Source organism: Hyla sarda, chromosome 1 (assembly GCF_029499605.1).
Source record: "Hyla sarda isolate aHylSar1 chromosome 1, aHylSar1.hap1, whole genome shotgun sequence".
Classification (NCBI taxonomy): domain Eukaryota; kingdom Metazoa; phylum Chordata; class Amphibia; order Anura; family Hylidae; genus Hyla; species Hyla sarda.
This window is the reverse complement of record NC_079189.1, coordinates 267,271,310-267,285,210: the sequence shown is the minus strand read 5'-3', so window position 1 is coordinate 267,285,210 and position 13,901 is coordinate 267,271,310. Positions and strand designations below refer to the sequence as shown.

At 45.1% G+C, this 13,901-nt stretch overlaps 1 protein-coding gene across 2 annotated transcripts in view; it reads left to right on the top strand.

Annotated features, from left to right (window-relative positions):
- SEMA6B (semaphorin 6B) overlaps positions 1 to 13,901 on the top strand; it is a 974,413-nt gene that overhangs the window by 840,824 nt on the left and 119,688 nt on the right. The gene's annotated exons all lie outside the window — the stretch shown is intronic.

Below are 13,901 nucleotides of genomic sequence, written 5' to 3'. Positions count from 1 at the left end.
AAGATTTTGGTTATTTGACTTTATATTGTGATTATTGACATATATATCCACTTGGGGAGGCAGGGCGTACTGGTAAGTCCCCGTTCCCAAGTCCTTAAGGACTCAAGGAGTGTGCACCCCGAGTCCCTTTACCAGCGTTTAAAGCGTTGTCACAAGAGAAGGCTTTAAACACAGCAGAGCTGATCGTGACTGTCATGACGAAATCGCAATGTCCTGATCAGCTGAGAGGACAGCATAGCATTGATCAGTATATGCAATCAGAAGATGCTGGGAGTAGTAGTACTACCTAAAAAATGTTAAAAATAGAGAAAACAAAATGAAACACATAGACACACACTTTATTAACCCCTTAAGGACCCAGGGCGTATGGGTATGCCCTGGCTCCCTGGTAGTTAAGGACCCAGGGCTTACCTGTATACCCGTGGGAATTTTGGTCCCTGCCGCACGCCGGGCGGGGACTGGACCGGGATGACTGCTGATATCTTTCAACAGGAATCCCGTGCAAATGCCCAGGGGGGTCCTGAGACCCCCCCCCATTTCGGTGATCGCCGCAAGTCGCCGGTCAATTCAGACCGACGACTTGCCGCGATTCCGGGTAAATCGGGTCTCTGGTGACCCGGTGACCCAGAAAAAAAGGGTGAATGGGGCTGTCCGAGACAGCCCCATTCCCCGTTACCCATCAGGAGTGAGGTGGCACGGGTGCCACCTCACGATTATCACTGTCCTGCTGGGTGGCAATCGGGGCAGAGATCGGGGCCGGCGAGGGTCTCCTACCTTTCCCTGGTCCGGCTTGGGTCCCCTTAGGACCGGTGCCGGTGGTCCAGGTGGCAGGAGCGGCGATGATCCCAGTGGCAGCAGCGGCGATGGTCCTGGCTGGGCAGGCGGCAGGATACAGCAAGAGGTGAGGCCTGTTCACCTCCTGCTGTTGCTTAGCAACAACTCTCAGTATGCACAGCCAAAGGGCATGCTGGGAGTTGTAGTTTTGCAACAGCTGGAGTTCCAACTACAACTCCCAGCATGCCCTTTGGTAGTCTGTACATGCTGGGGGTTGTAGTTATGCAACAGCTGGAGGCACATTTTTTCTATGAAAAAGTGTGCATCCAGCTGTTGAATAACTACAACTCCCAGCATGCACAGACTACTAAAAGGCATGCTGGGAGCTGTAGCAGTGTACTTCCAGCTGTTGCAAAACTAAAACACTCAGCATACCCCACGACTGTCAATGCATGCTGAGTGTTACAGTTTTGCAACAGCTGGAGACACATTGGTTGTGTTTGTGTCCTAACTCAGTATTGTGCAACCAATGTGCCGCCAGCTGTTGCATAGCTACAACTCCCAGCATGTATGGTCTGTCAGTGCATGCTGGAAGTTGTAGTTTTGCAACAGCTAGAGGTTTGCCTCCAGCTGTGAATGTACAGACTACATTCACACGGGCGGGTTTACGGCGAGTTTTCTGCTGCAAGTTTGAGATGCGGCAAATTTTCCGCCGCAGCTCAAACTTTCAGCGATAAACACACTGTAAACCCACCCGTGTGAATGTACCCTAAAAACACTACACTAAATTACACAAAATAAAAAGTAAAACACTACATATACATATACCCCTACATAGTCCCCTCGCCCCCCCCCCCCCCCCCCAATAAAATAAAAAAAACATCTTGTATGGCACTGTTTCAAAACTGAGCCTCCAGCTTTTGAAAAACAACAACTCCCAGTATTGCCGGACAGCCACTGACTGTCAAGGCATGCTGGGAGTTTTGCAACAGCTGGAGACACCTTGTTTGGGAAATAGGCCTCAAATGCGTATGGCACTCTCTCGCTTTTGAGCCCTGTCATATTTCAAGGAAATAGTTTAGGGCCACTTATGGAGTATTTCCGTACTCGGGAGAATTGCGTTACTAATTTTGGGGGTCTTTTTCTCCTTTTACCCCTTATGAAAAGGTAAAGTTGGGGGTCTACACCAGCATGTTAGTGTAAAAAAATTAAATTTTTTAAACTAACATGCTGGTGTTGCCCCATATTTTTTATTTTCACAAGCGGCAAAAGGAAAAAAAGACCCCCAAAATTTGTAATGCAATTTCTCCTGAGTACGGAAATACCCCATATGTGGGTGTTAAGTGATCTGCGGGCGCACAACAAGACTCAGGAGTGAGAGCACACTATGTACATTTGAGGTCTAAATTGGGGATTTGCACAGGGGTGGCTGATTTTACAGTGGTTCTGACATAAATGCAAAACAATACATACCCACATGTGACCCCATTTTGGAAGCTACACCCCTCATGGAATGTAACAAGGGGTATAGTGAGCCTTAACACCGCACAGGTGTTTGACGAATTTTGGTTAAAGTTGGAAGTGAAAATGAAAAAAAAAAAAAGTTTTCACAAAAATGTGGGTGTTACCCTAAATTTTTCATTTTCACAAGGGAGAATAGGAAAAAAAGCCCCCCAAAATTCGTAACCCCATTTCTTCTGAGTAAGAACATACCCCATATGTGGATGTAAAGTGCTCTGCATGCGCATTACAATGCTCAGAAGAGAAGGCCTGCCGTTGGGATTTTGGAGAGACAATGTGTCCGAAATTGAAGTTTGTGTACTGTGTACAAAGCCCCCATAGTGCCAGAACAGTGCCCCCCCCCTGCACATGTGACCCCATTTTGGAAACTACACCCCTCACAGAATTTAATAAGGTGTACAGTGAGCCTTTACACCCTACAGGTGTCTGGCAGATTTTTGGAACAGTGGTCCATGAAAATGAAAAATACAATTTTTCATTTGCACAGCACACTGTTCCAAAGACCTGTCAAATGCCAGTGGGGTGTAAATGCTCACTGCACCCCTTATTAAATTCTGTGAGGGGTGTAGTTTCCAAAATGGGGTCACATGTGGGGGGGGGGGGGGGGGCTTTGTAAACGCACATGGCCCCTGACTTCTATTCCAATCAAATTCTCTCTCCAAAAGTTCAATAGCGCGCCTTCTCTTCTGAGCATTGTAGTTTGCCTGCAGAGCACTTTAAATCCAAACATGGGGTATTTCCATACTCAGGAGAAAAAGCCTACCAAAATTTGTAATCCCATTTCTTCAATTACCCCTTGTGAAAATGAAACATTTCGGGTAGCACCAGCATTTTTTGTGGAAAGAAATCTAATCCTTTTCATTTTGACGTCCAACTTTAGTGGAAATTTGTCAAAAACCTGTGGGTTTTAAGGCTCACTGTACCCCTTGTTATGTTCCTAGAGGGGTGTAGTTTCCAAAATAGTATGCCATGTCTTTTTTTTTTTTTGTTATGGCACCATAGGGGCTTCCTAAATGCGACATGCCCCCCAAAAACCATTTCAGCTAAATTTGCTTTCCAAAAGCCAAATGTGATTTCTCTTCTGAGCATTGTAGTGCACCAACAGAGCACTTGACATCCACACATGGGGTATTTCCATACTCAGAAGCGATTAGGTTACACATTTTGGGGGGAATTTTCTCCTATTACCCCTTGTAAAAATTTCAAATTTGGGGGAAAACTATCATTTTAGTGGGAAAAAAAAATAATAATTTACACATCCAACTTTAAGAAAAATCTTCAAACACCTGTGGGGTGTTAAGTAGGGATCGACCGATTATCGGTTTGGACAATATTATTAGCTGATATTCATGCTTTTGGGCGTTATCGGTATCTGCAATTACCTTGTCGATAATCCGATAATGCCCCGCACTGCCTCCACCGCACTGCGACTGCCCCCCCACCGCACCGTGACGCACCGCGACCGCCGCACCGCACCCCCCACCCCCATCCCCGGTTTTATAATTACCTGTTCCTGGGAGTTACGCTGTGCGCAATGACGAGTGGCGTGACGCGACGTCACCGTCAGTGCGCACAGTGACAGCTCAGGAGGAAGCCACCGGAACCAGATGTAGAGTGGAACCCGGGAACCGGTAATTATAAAACCGGGGATGGGGGAGGCAATGGGGGATGCGGTGCGGGGCGTTCACGGTGATAGGAATCAGGAGGAACCCCGGACAGGCAGGGGGAGAGAAGCGGGTGGCGGCGGCGGTGGCCTATGGCACCGCAAAAGCCGCTGCAGTTCATTGATTTCTCCTCTTAAGGACCCATGACGTATGCGTACGTCATGAGTCCCGGTCCTGCGATATAAAGCGGGGTCACACGGTGACCCAGCATCATTTCGCGGCGGGCCCGGCGTCATAGTGAAGCCGGGACCCGCCTTTAATAGCGCGCAGCACTGATCGCTGTGCCGCGCGCTATTAACCCTTTAGCCGCGCGCTCAAAGCTGAGCCGCGCGGCTAAAAACAAAAGTAAAAGTGCCCGGCTAGCTCAGGGAGCTGTTCGGGATCGCCGCGGTATAATCACGGCATCCCGAACAGCTGTAGCACAGGAGGAGGTCTTCTTACCTTCTCCTGTGCTGTCCGATCGCCGAATGAATGCTTCAAGCCTGAGAACCAGGCTTGAGCAATCAATCGCCGAAAACAATGATTGATCCATACCTATGGAGATGGATCAATCAGTGTAAAAGATCAGTACATGCAATGTTATAGCCCCCTATAGGAGCTATAATATTGCATAAGAAAAGTGTAAAAAAAAATCATTAACCCTTTCAATTATCCCTTCCCCTAATAAAAGTTTGAATCACCTGGCATTTCCAAAAATAAAAAAAACATTATGTAAATAATAATAAAAATAAACATATGTGGTATCGCTGCGTGCGGAAATGTCCGAATTATAAAAATATACCACTTTTTAAACCGCTTGTTCAATGGCATACGCGCAAAAAAATTCCAAAGTCCAAAATAGCGCATTTTTGATCACTTTTTATACCACAAAAAAGTGAATAAAAAGTGATCAAAAAGTCTGATCAGAACAAAAATGGTACCGCTAAAAACTGAGTCCTCAAAGTGCCCTGAACACAGAAAAATAAAAAAGTTAGAGGGGTCAAAAGATTACCATTTTAAACGTATAAATTTTCCTGCATGTATTCATGATTTTTTTCGGAAGTGATACAAATTCAAACCTATACAAGTAGGGTATCATTTTAACCGTATGGACCTACAGAATAAAGATAAGGTATAATTTTTGACAAAAAATGTACTGCGTAAAAACAGAAGCCCCCAAAACTTGCAAAATAGTGTTTTTTCATCAATTTTGTCGCACATTGATTTTTTTTGCCGTTTCACCGTAGATTTTTGGGTAAAATGACTAATGTCATTACAAAGTAGAATTAGTGACGCAAAAATTAAGCCATTATATATAATTTTAGGTGAAAATTTTTAAGAGTTATGGTTTTTTAAAGTTAAGGAGGAAAAATTGAAAATGAAAAAACGGAAAAAGCCCGGGTCCTTAAGGGGTTAAAGCTCCCGTATTTTAATCAATCTGGAGCAGTGCTGCGAGGGGGGGGGGGTATGGCAAATAGCCGATAACTTATACCAGAATATCGGTATAAGTTATCGGCTATCGGCCTTAACCTCCACAGATTATCGGTATCGGCACTAAAGAATCGATATCGGTCAATCCTTAGTGTTAAGGCTCACTGTACCTTCTTACGTTCCTTGAGGGGTGTAGTTTCCAAAATAGTATGCCATGTGGGGGGGGGGGGGGGGGGTTGCTGCTCTGGCACCATAGGGGCTTAAATGTGACATGCCCCTCAAAAACCATTTCCGAAAAACTCGCTCTCCAAAATCCCACTGTCGCTCCTTCACTTCTGAGCCTTCTAGTGCACCCACAGAGCACTTGACATACACATATGAGGTATTTCCTTACTCGATAGAAATAGGGTTACACATTTTAGGAAGATTTCTCTCCTTTTACCCTTTGTAAAAATTCAAACTGGGTCTACAAGAATATGCCAGTGTAAAAAATGTAAAGATTTTGAATTTTCTCCTTTAATTTGCTGCTATTCCAGTGAAACACCTAAAGGATTAAAGGGGTATTCCAGGAAAAAACTTTTTTATGTATATCAACTGGCTCCAGAAAGTTAAACAGATTTGTAAATTACTTCTATTTAAAAAATCTTAATCCTTTCAGTACGTATGAGCTTCTGAACTTAAGGTTGTTCTTTTCTGTCTAAATCCTCTCTGATGACACCTGTCTCGGGAAACGCACAGTTTAGAAGAGGTTTGCTATGGGGATTTGCTTCTAAACTGGGCGTTTCCCGAGACAGGTGTCATCAGAGAGGATTTAGACAGAAAAGAACAACCTTAACTTCAGAAGCTCATAAGTACTCAAAGGATTAAGATTTTTAATAGAAGTAATTTACAAATCTGTTTAACTTTCTGGAGCCAGTTGATATATAAAAATAAAAAAAATACCCCTTTAACAAACTTTTTGAATGTCATTTTGAATACTTTGAGGGGTGCATTTTTTATAATGGGGTCATTTATGGAGTATTTCTAATAAGAATGCCGTTCAAATCCACTTCAAAACCCTGACCCTGGTCCCTGAAAAAATTTTCACCAAGAAAAGATGCAAGTATCGATGACATTTTACCACTAACATTAAGTAGAATATGTCCCCAAAAAACAAACAGTCTCGGAATCAGAATGAAAGGTAAAAGCATCCCAGAGTTATTAATGCTTAAAGTGACAGTGGTCAGATGTACAAAAAATGGCCGGGTCCTACAGTGAAAATTGACTGGGTCCTCAAGGGGTTAAACACAATATTAAAATACATTACTAATAAAAATGTTTACAAATTTATAAACACGTATTATTTTTACATTTAAATGGCCCCTTTCTACATTTTTATTATTGTTGGCTACATTTTTAGGTCCCTGCCCGCCCACATAATTTGATCCCTGTTTAAAAATTAGCATAAGCATTTTTTTTCAATTTTCGGGAGCGGGCAGGGACCAGAAAATTCAGCGCTCAATATTAAAAATGAATAAGGAGTGCATTTCATAATTTTTCTTTCTAAATCATATATTTCATTTAACCCCTTCCCGACCTATGACATACCTGTACGTCATGGGTGGCAAGGTGTTCCCGACCCATGACGCTCGCGGCATCCCGCAGCGCCCGGACAGATGGTGGCTATCACTGATAGCCAGCCATCTTACCATGCGACCACGGGGGGTTTCATGGGCATGCTGGGAGTTGTAGTTTTGCAACATCTGGAGGCCCACAGTTTGGAGACCACTGTATAATGGTCTCCAATCTGTGCTCTTCCAGATGTTGCAAAACTACAAATCTCAGCATGCTCAGTCTGTCCAGGCATGCTGGGAGTTGTAGTTCTCTAACATCTGGAAGAGCACAGATTGGAGACCATTATACAGTGGTCTCCAAACTGTGGACCTCCAGATGTTGCAAAACTACAACTCCCAGCATGCCCAGACTGCCCAAGCATGCTGGAAGTTGTAGTTCGGCAACATCTGATCCTTCAGATATTGCCGAACTACAACTTCCAGCATGCCTGGGCAGTCTGGGCATGCTGGGAGTTGTAGTTTTGCAACAACTGGAGGCACACTAGTTGGGAAACATTGTCCGTTTCCTACCTCAGTGCCTCCAGCTGTTGCAATTGTTGCAAAACTATAACTCCCAGCATGCACTGACAGACCATGCATGCTGGGAGTTGTAGTTTTGCAACAGCTGGAGGCACACTGGTTTGGAAACACTAAGTTTGGTTGCAAAACACTTGAAAGTTTATTACTTAACTTAGTGTTTCCAAACCAGTGTTCCTCCAACTGTTGCAAAACTACAACTCCCAGCATGCACGGACAGCCAAAGGGCATGCTCGGAGTTTGCAACAGCTGGATGTTTGCCCCCTCCCCCCAATGTGAATGTACAGGGTACACTCACATGGGCGGAGGTTTACAGTGAGTGCTGCAAGTTTGAGATGGCGCAAATTTTGCACTGCAGCTCAAACTTCCAGCGGCAAACTTGCTGTGAACCTCTGCCCATGTGACTGTACCCTAAAAACACTACACTACACTAACACTAACCTAAAATAAAAAGTAAAAAACACTACATATACACATACCCCTACACAGCCCCCCTCCCCCCAAAAAATGAAAAACGTCTGGTATTCTACTGTTTCCAAAACGGAGCCTCCAGCTGTTGCAAAATAATAACTCCCAGTATTGCCGGACAGCCATTGACTGTCCAGGTATGCTGGGAGTTTTGCAACAGCTGGAGGCACCCTGTTTGGGAATCATTGGCATAGAATACCCCTATGTCCACCCCTATGCAAATCCCTAATTCAGGCCTCAAATGCGCATGGCGCTCTCTCACTTTGGAGCCCTGTCGTATTTCAGGGCAACAGTTTTGGGACACATATGGGGTATCGTTGTACTCGGGAGAAATTGCCTTACAAATTTTGGGGGGCTTTTTCTTCTTTAACCCCTTATGAAAAGGTGAAGTTGGGGTCTACACCAGCATGTTAGTGTAAAAAAATAATTTTTTTACACTGACATGCTGGTGTTGCCCTATACTTTTCATTTTCACAAGAGGTAAAAGGGAAAAAAAGACCCTCTAAATTTGTAACGCAATTTCTCCTGAGTACGGAGATACCCCATATGTGGGCGCAAAGTGCTCTGGGGGCGCACAACAAGGCCCAGAAGGGAGAGTGCGCCATGTACATTTGAGGCGATTTGCACAGGGGTGGCTGATTGTTACAGCAGTTCTGACAAACGCAAAACAATAAATATCCATATGTGACCCCATTTTGGAAACTACACCCCTCACGGAATGTAATAAGGGGTGCAGTGAGCATTTACACCCCACTGGTGTATGACAGATTTTTGGAACAGTGGTCTGTGAAAATGAAAAATAAAATTTTTGATTTGCACAGTCCACTGTTTCAAATATCTGTCAAACACCAGTGGGGTGTAAATGCTCACTGCACCCCTTATTAAATTCCATGAGGGGTATAGTTTCCAAAATGGGGTCACATGTGGGGGGGGGGGTCCACTGTTCTGGCACCATAGGGGCTTCCTAAATGGGACATGCCCCCCAAAAACCCTTTCAGAAAAACTCACTCTCCAAAATCCCATTGTCTCTCCTTCCCTTCTGAGCCCGCCGAACACTTTACATACGCATATGAGGTATTTCCTTACTCGAGAGAAATTGGGTTACAAATTTTAGGGTGATTTCTCTCCTTTTACCCCTTGTAAAAATTGAAAAATTGGGTCTACAAGAAAATGTGAGTGTAAAAAATGAAGATTTAGAATTTTCTCCTTCACTTTGCTGCTATTCCTGTGAAACACCTAAAGGGTTAAAACACTTACTGAATGTCATTTTGAATACTTTGGGGGGTGCAGTTTTTATAATGGGGTCATTTATGGAGTATTTCTAATATGAAGACCCTTAAAATCCACTTCCAACCTGAACTGGGCCCTGAAAAATTACGATTTTGAAAATCTTGAGAAAAATTGGAAAATTGCTGCGGAACTTTGAAGCCCTCTGGTGCCCTCCAAAAGTAAAAACATGTCAATTTTTTTATGCAAACACAAAGTAGACATATTGTATATGTGAATCAATATGTAATTTATTTGAAATATCCATTTTCCTTTCAAGCAGAGACTTTCAAAGTTAGAAAAATGCTAAATTTTCAAAATGTTCATGAAATTTTTAGATTTTTTACCAAGAAAGGATACAAATATCAGTGAAATTTTACCAATAACATAAAGTAGAATATGTCACGAAAAAACAATCTCTGAATCAGAATGATACGTAAAAGCATTCCAGAGTTATTAATGTTTAAAGTGACAGTGGTCAGATTTTCAAAAAATGCCCAGGTCATGAAGTTGAAAATGGGCTGGGTCATGAAGGGGTTAATACTTTCACTCTAAATCATAATTTTTTTAATTTTCACTTTCCTTTTTTTGTCCCATTTATTTTATTGTAAATTTTTTGGGCATTTAAATTTGCTGACATGAATAATTGCGGGGGTCAGAGACGAGCCAAGGACAGGGACATCAGTAATATGTATAATACAGTAGGCCAAAAAAGGATGAGTTTCCCTAATTTACTAAAAATCCATAAATTTACAGAGGTCTTCTATCAGAAATTAAAGATACCGTATATACTCGAGTATAGGCCGAGTTTTTCAGCACGATTTTTCGTGCTGAAAACACCCCCCTCGGCTTATACTCGAGTGAACTCCCCCACCCGCAGTGGTCTTCAACCTGCAGACCTCCAGAGGTTTCAAAACTACAACTCCCAGCAAGCCCGGGCAGCCATCGGCTGTCCGGGCTTGCTGGGAGTTGTAGTTTTGAAACCTCCGGAGGTCCGCAGGTTGAAGACCACTGCGGCCTTCAACATCATCCAGCCCCCTCTCACCCCCTTTAGTTCTGAGTACTCACCTCCGCTCGGCGCTGGTCCGGTCCTGCAGGGCTGTCCGGTAAGGAGGTGGTCCGGTGAGGAGGTGGTCCGGGCTGCTATCTTCACCGGGGAGGCCTCTTCTAAGCGCTTCGGGCCCGGCCTCAGAATAGTCACGTTGCCTTGACAACGACGCAGATACGTCGCTGTCAAGGCAACGGCTCTATTCCGGGCCGGAAGCGCGGAGAAGAGGCGCCCCCGGTGAAGATAGCAGCCCGGACCACCTCCTCACCGGACCACCTCCTTACCGGACAGCCCTGCAGGACCGGACCAGCGCCGAGCGGAGGTGAGTACTCAGAACTAAAGGGGGTGAGAGGGGGCTGGATGATGTTGAAGGCCGCAGTGGTCTTCAACCTGCGGACCTCCGGAGGTTTCAAAACTACAACTCCCAGCAAGCCCGGACAGCCGATGGCTGCCCGGGCTTGCTGGGAGTTGTAGTTTTGAAACCTCTGGAGGTCCGCATGTTGAAGGCCGCAGTGGTCTTCAACCTGCGGACCTCCGGAGGTTTCAAAACTACAACTCCCAGCAAGCCCGGACAGCCGATGGCTGCCCGGGCTTGCTGGGAGTTGTAGTTTTGAAACCTCTGGAGGTCCGCATGTTGAAGGCCGCAGTGGTCTTCAACCTGCGGACCTCCGGAGGTTTCAAAACTACAACTCCCAGCAAGCCCGGACAGCCGATGGCTGCCCGGGCTTGCTGGGAGTTGTAGTTTTGAAACCTCTGGAGGTCCGCAGGTTGAAGACCACTGAGGGCGAATGATGAGAAGAGGATGATGAAGGGGGGGGGGTGTGGGGATGATGAAGGGGGGTGGGGATGATGAAGGGGGGGGGTGTGGGATGATTACAAGGGGATGATGAAGGGGGGATGTGTGGGATGATAAGGGGATGTGTGGGATGATGACAAGGGGATGATGAAGGGGGGATGTGTGGGATGATGACAAGGGGATGATGAAGGGGGGATGTGTGGGATAAGGGGATGTGTGGGATGATGACAAGGGGATGATGAAGGGGGGATGTGTGGGATAAGGGGATGTGTGGGATGATGACAAGGGGATGATGAAGGGGGGATGTGTGGGATGATGACAAGGGGATGATGAAGGGGGGATGTGTGGGATGATAAGGGGATGTGTGGGATGATGACAAGGGGATGATGAAGGGGGGATGTGTGGGATGATGACAAGGGGATGATGAGGATGTTAATGACGGGTCTGGATGATGACAGGGGGGGATGAGGTATTTCCCACCCTAGGCTTATACTCGAGTCAATAACTTTTCCTGGGATTTTGGGTTGAAATTAGGGGTCTCGGCTTATACTCGGGTCGGCTTATACTCGAGTATATACGGTACTTCAAATTGTAATTTGCGGAGGCAGATGGCCGGGACAATAATGTATGTATGTATTTAATGTAATTGTGAAGGATGATGTCATTGTAATTATACAGTACAAGTTGGTTTTAAATGACACATTACTGCAAAACTCTTCTTGTAATTCCAATGTCTCTGCATATGCAGGAAGACATGGATGGGAGCTATAGTTTCAGTAGGGTGGAAAGGACTTTTTCATTGCTGTAAGCTGTGGAAGTGAATATGTAACCATGGATGTGGGATGTGGGATTACCTTTTTATATATGTGAAAAATCTTTTAATTTTGTAGGGGATGATGGGAGTTGTAATTCTTGAACTCCAGTTGTCCCCGCTTGCAATCACAATGGTTGCAGCGGGGACTGGCAGGGAGTCACTGGGGCCAGATGAATGGAGGAAAGAAAGTTTTGAAATATACAGTAGCTGCTCTAATTGGAGAGAATTAAGGTTAATTGAATAATGAGACCACAGCCAAATAAGGTCAAATGGGTAATAGAACATCAAGGGAATGTAGGTCAAGTGGTTTGGCTTTAATTGGCTATGGTTTCATTATTCAATTAAGGTCTTTCCCTGCTATTTCCTGCTCATTCATCTGTCTGCTGTGTGAGCGAAATTAATACATATTCATATATATGATATATATGATATATATATATATATATATATATATATATATCATTAGTGCCTACCACATCAGCAGCCAGTCACCCCTGTGATGTCATGCCCAATATAATCTGCCGCCATATTGCGGCCAATCACTTAAGCCTTTTATTGCAGAGAGATAGATAGGGACAGACAATGCTGTGTGTTTCCCAGAAAAGCATTTTTCCAGCAGTGATTCACCGCCTAGTCCCTACAGTGTTCTATTACAGAGAGGGACAGAGAGCAGTGTGTTGCACAGTGTGTTGCCTAGAAGCACTGATAGTGAGATTGAGAGAGAGACTTGAATTTTGGGTCTAGTGCATAGCGACTGTATGTTGCAGCACTGGTGTGTACTGCTGTTGTTGTACACAAATACTGTTTTAAGCGTACTGTAGCAAATTATTCTCCCCTAATTAGTGCATACCACATACGTACATCTAAGTGGTGTACTATTTTGTTCCTGTTAAAGTTGCAAGCTCCCAAATACTGTGAAAGGCCAGGCAAAAGTACACACTGGCTGGTGTACACAAATATTTTTTTAAGCGTACTGTAGCGCCTCTGGTGCACTTTTGCAAGGGGGCGCAATGGGGGGTCCAGCACACATTACACTGAGGCATTGATTCCCCACCAGGGTGCCAGGACACTCTGGTGGGAAATAATGCGCTAACATTTTTAAATTTTTCTTCCCAGGCCTGCACACCTGTGAGTCACAGGCGTGCAGGCCAGGTGGGAGGGATGCCTGTGTTCAGTGCGGGGACAGCTGCAGCTCCAATCCTCGTGTATCCTCCCTCTCCTGTGGAGCAGCTCTGGACTTTGGATTCTCCCTGGTCCCTCAGCAGAATGATGAGGATGGAGGGAAGGAGCAGAGGCAGCATTGACAGAGGCCTACTCTGCTTCAGGTAGGGCCCCCCCACCCTTCTTTCACTCCTCTACACCACTCTGTCATCCCTTGTAACCTCTATGTAAGCCCTGGACACCCCTCTGTTAACCCATACACCATTCTGTCACCCCTCTAAACCCCTCTGTCACCCCTCTGTTACCCCTCTATACCCTTCTGTCACCCCTGTACACCCCACGGTTACCCCGTAAACCCCTCTGTCACCCATGTACACCCCTGTCTTCCATGTACACCCCTCTGTCACAGTGTGGGGTAATGCAGTAGGCATTGTCTGTGCTTGCAGGGGGGGGAGCTGGAGGCATTTGACTGAGGCTGGAAACATTGGGGGAGATTTATCAAAATCTGTGCAAAGGAAAAGTTGCCCATTGCAACCAATCAGATTTCTTATTTCATTTTGCAAAGGCCTTGTTAAAAATGAAAGAAGCAAGCTGATTGGTTGCTATGGGCAACTTTTTCTCTGCACACGTTTTGATAAATCTCCCCCCTTGTGTGTTGTGAGAAGGCTGGTGGCATTGTGTTTGGAGGAGGCTGAAATCATATGTAGGGGAAAGGGGAGGATAATGCTGGAAAGTGCACAGCCTAATACTAATATAAAAATAATGAAAGGATGAATCCTGCACTCACCGCGTCCACCGCTTACAGAGAGAGAGGCATCATGGAGGGAGGAAGGCTGTTCACCTTAGTGAA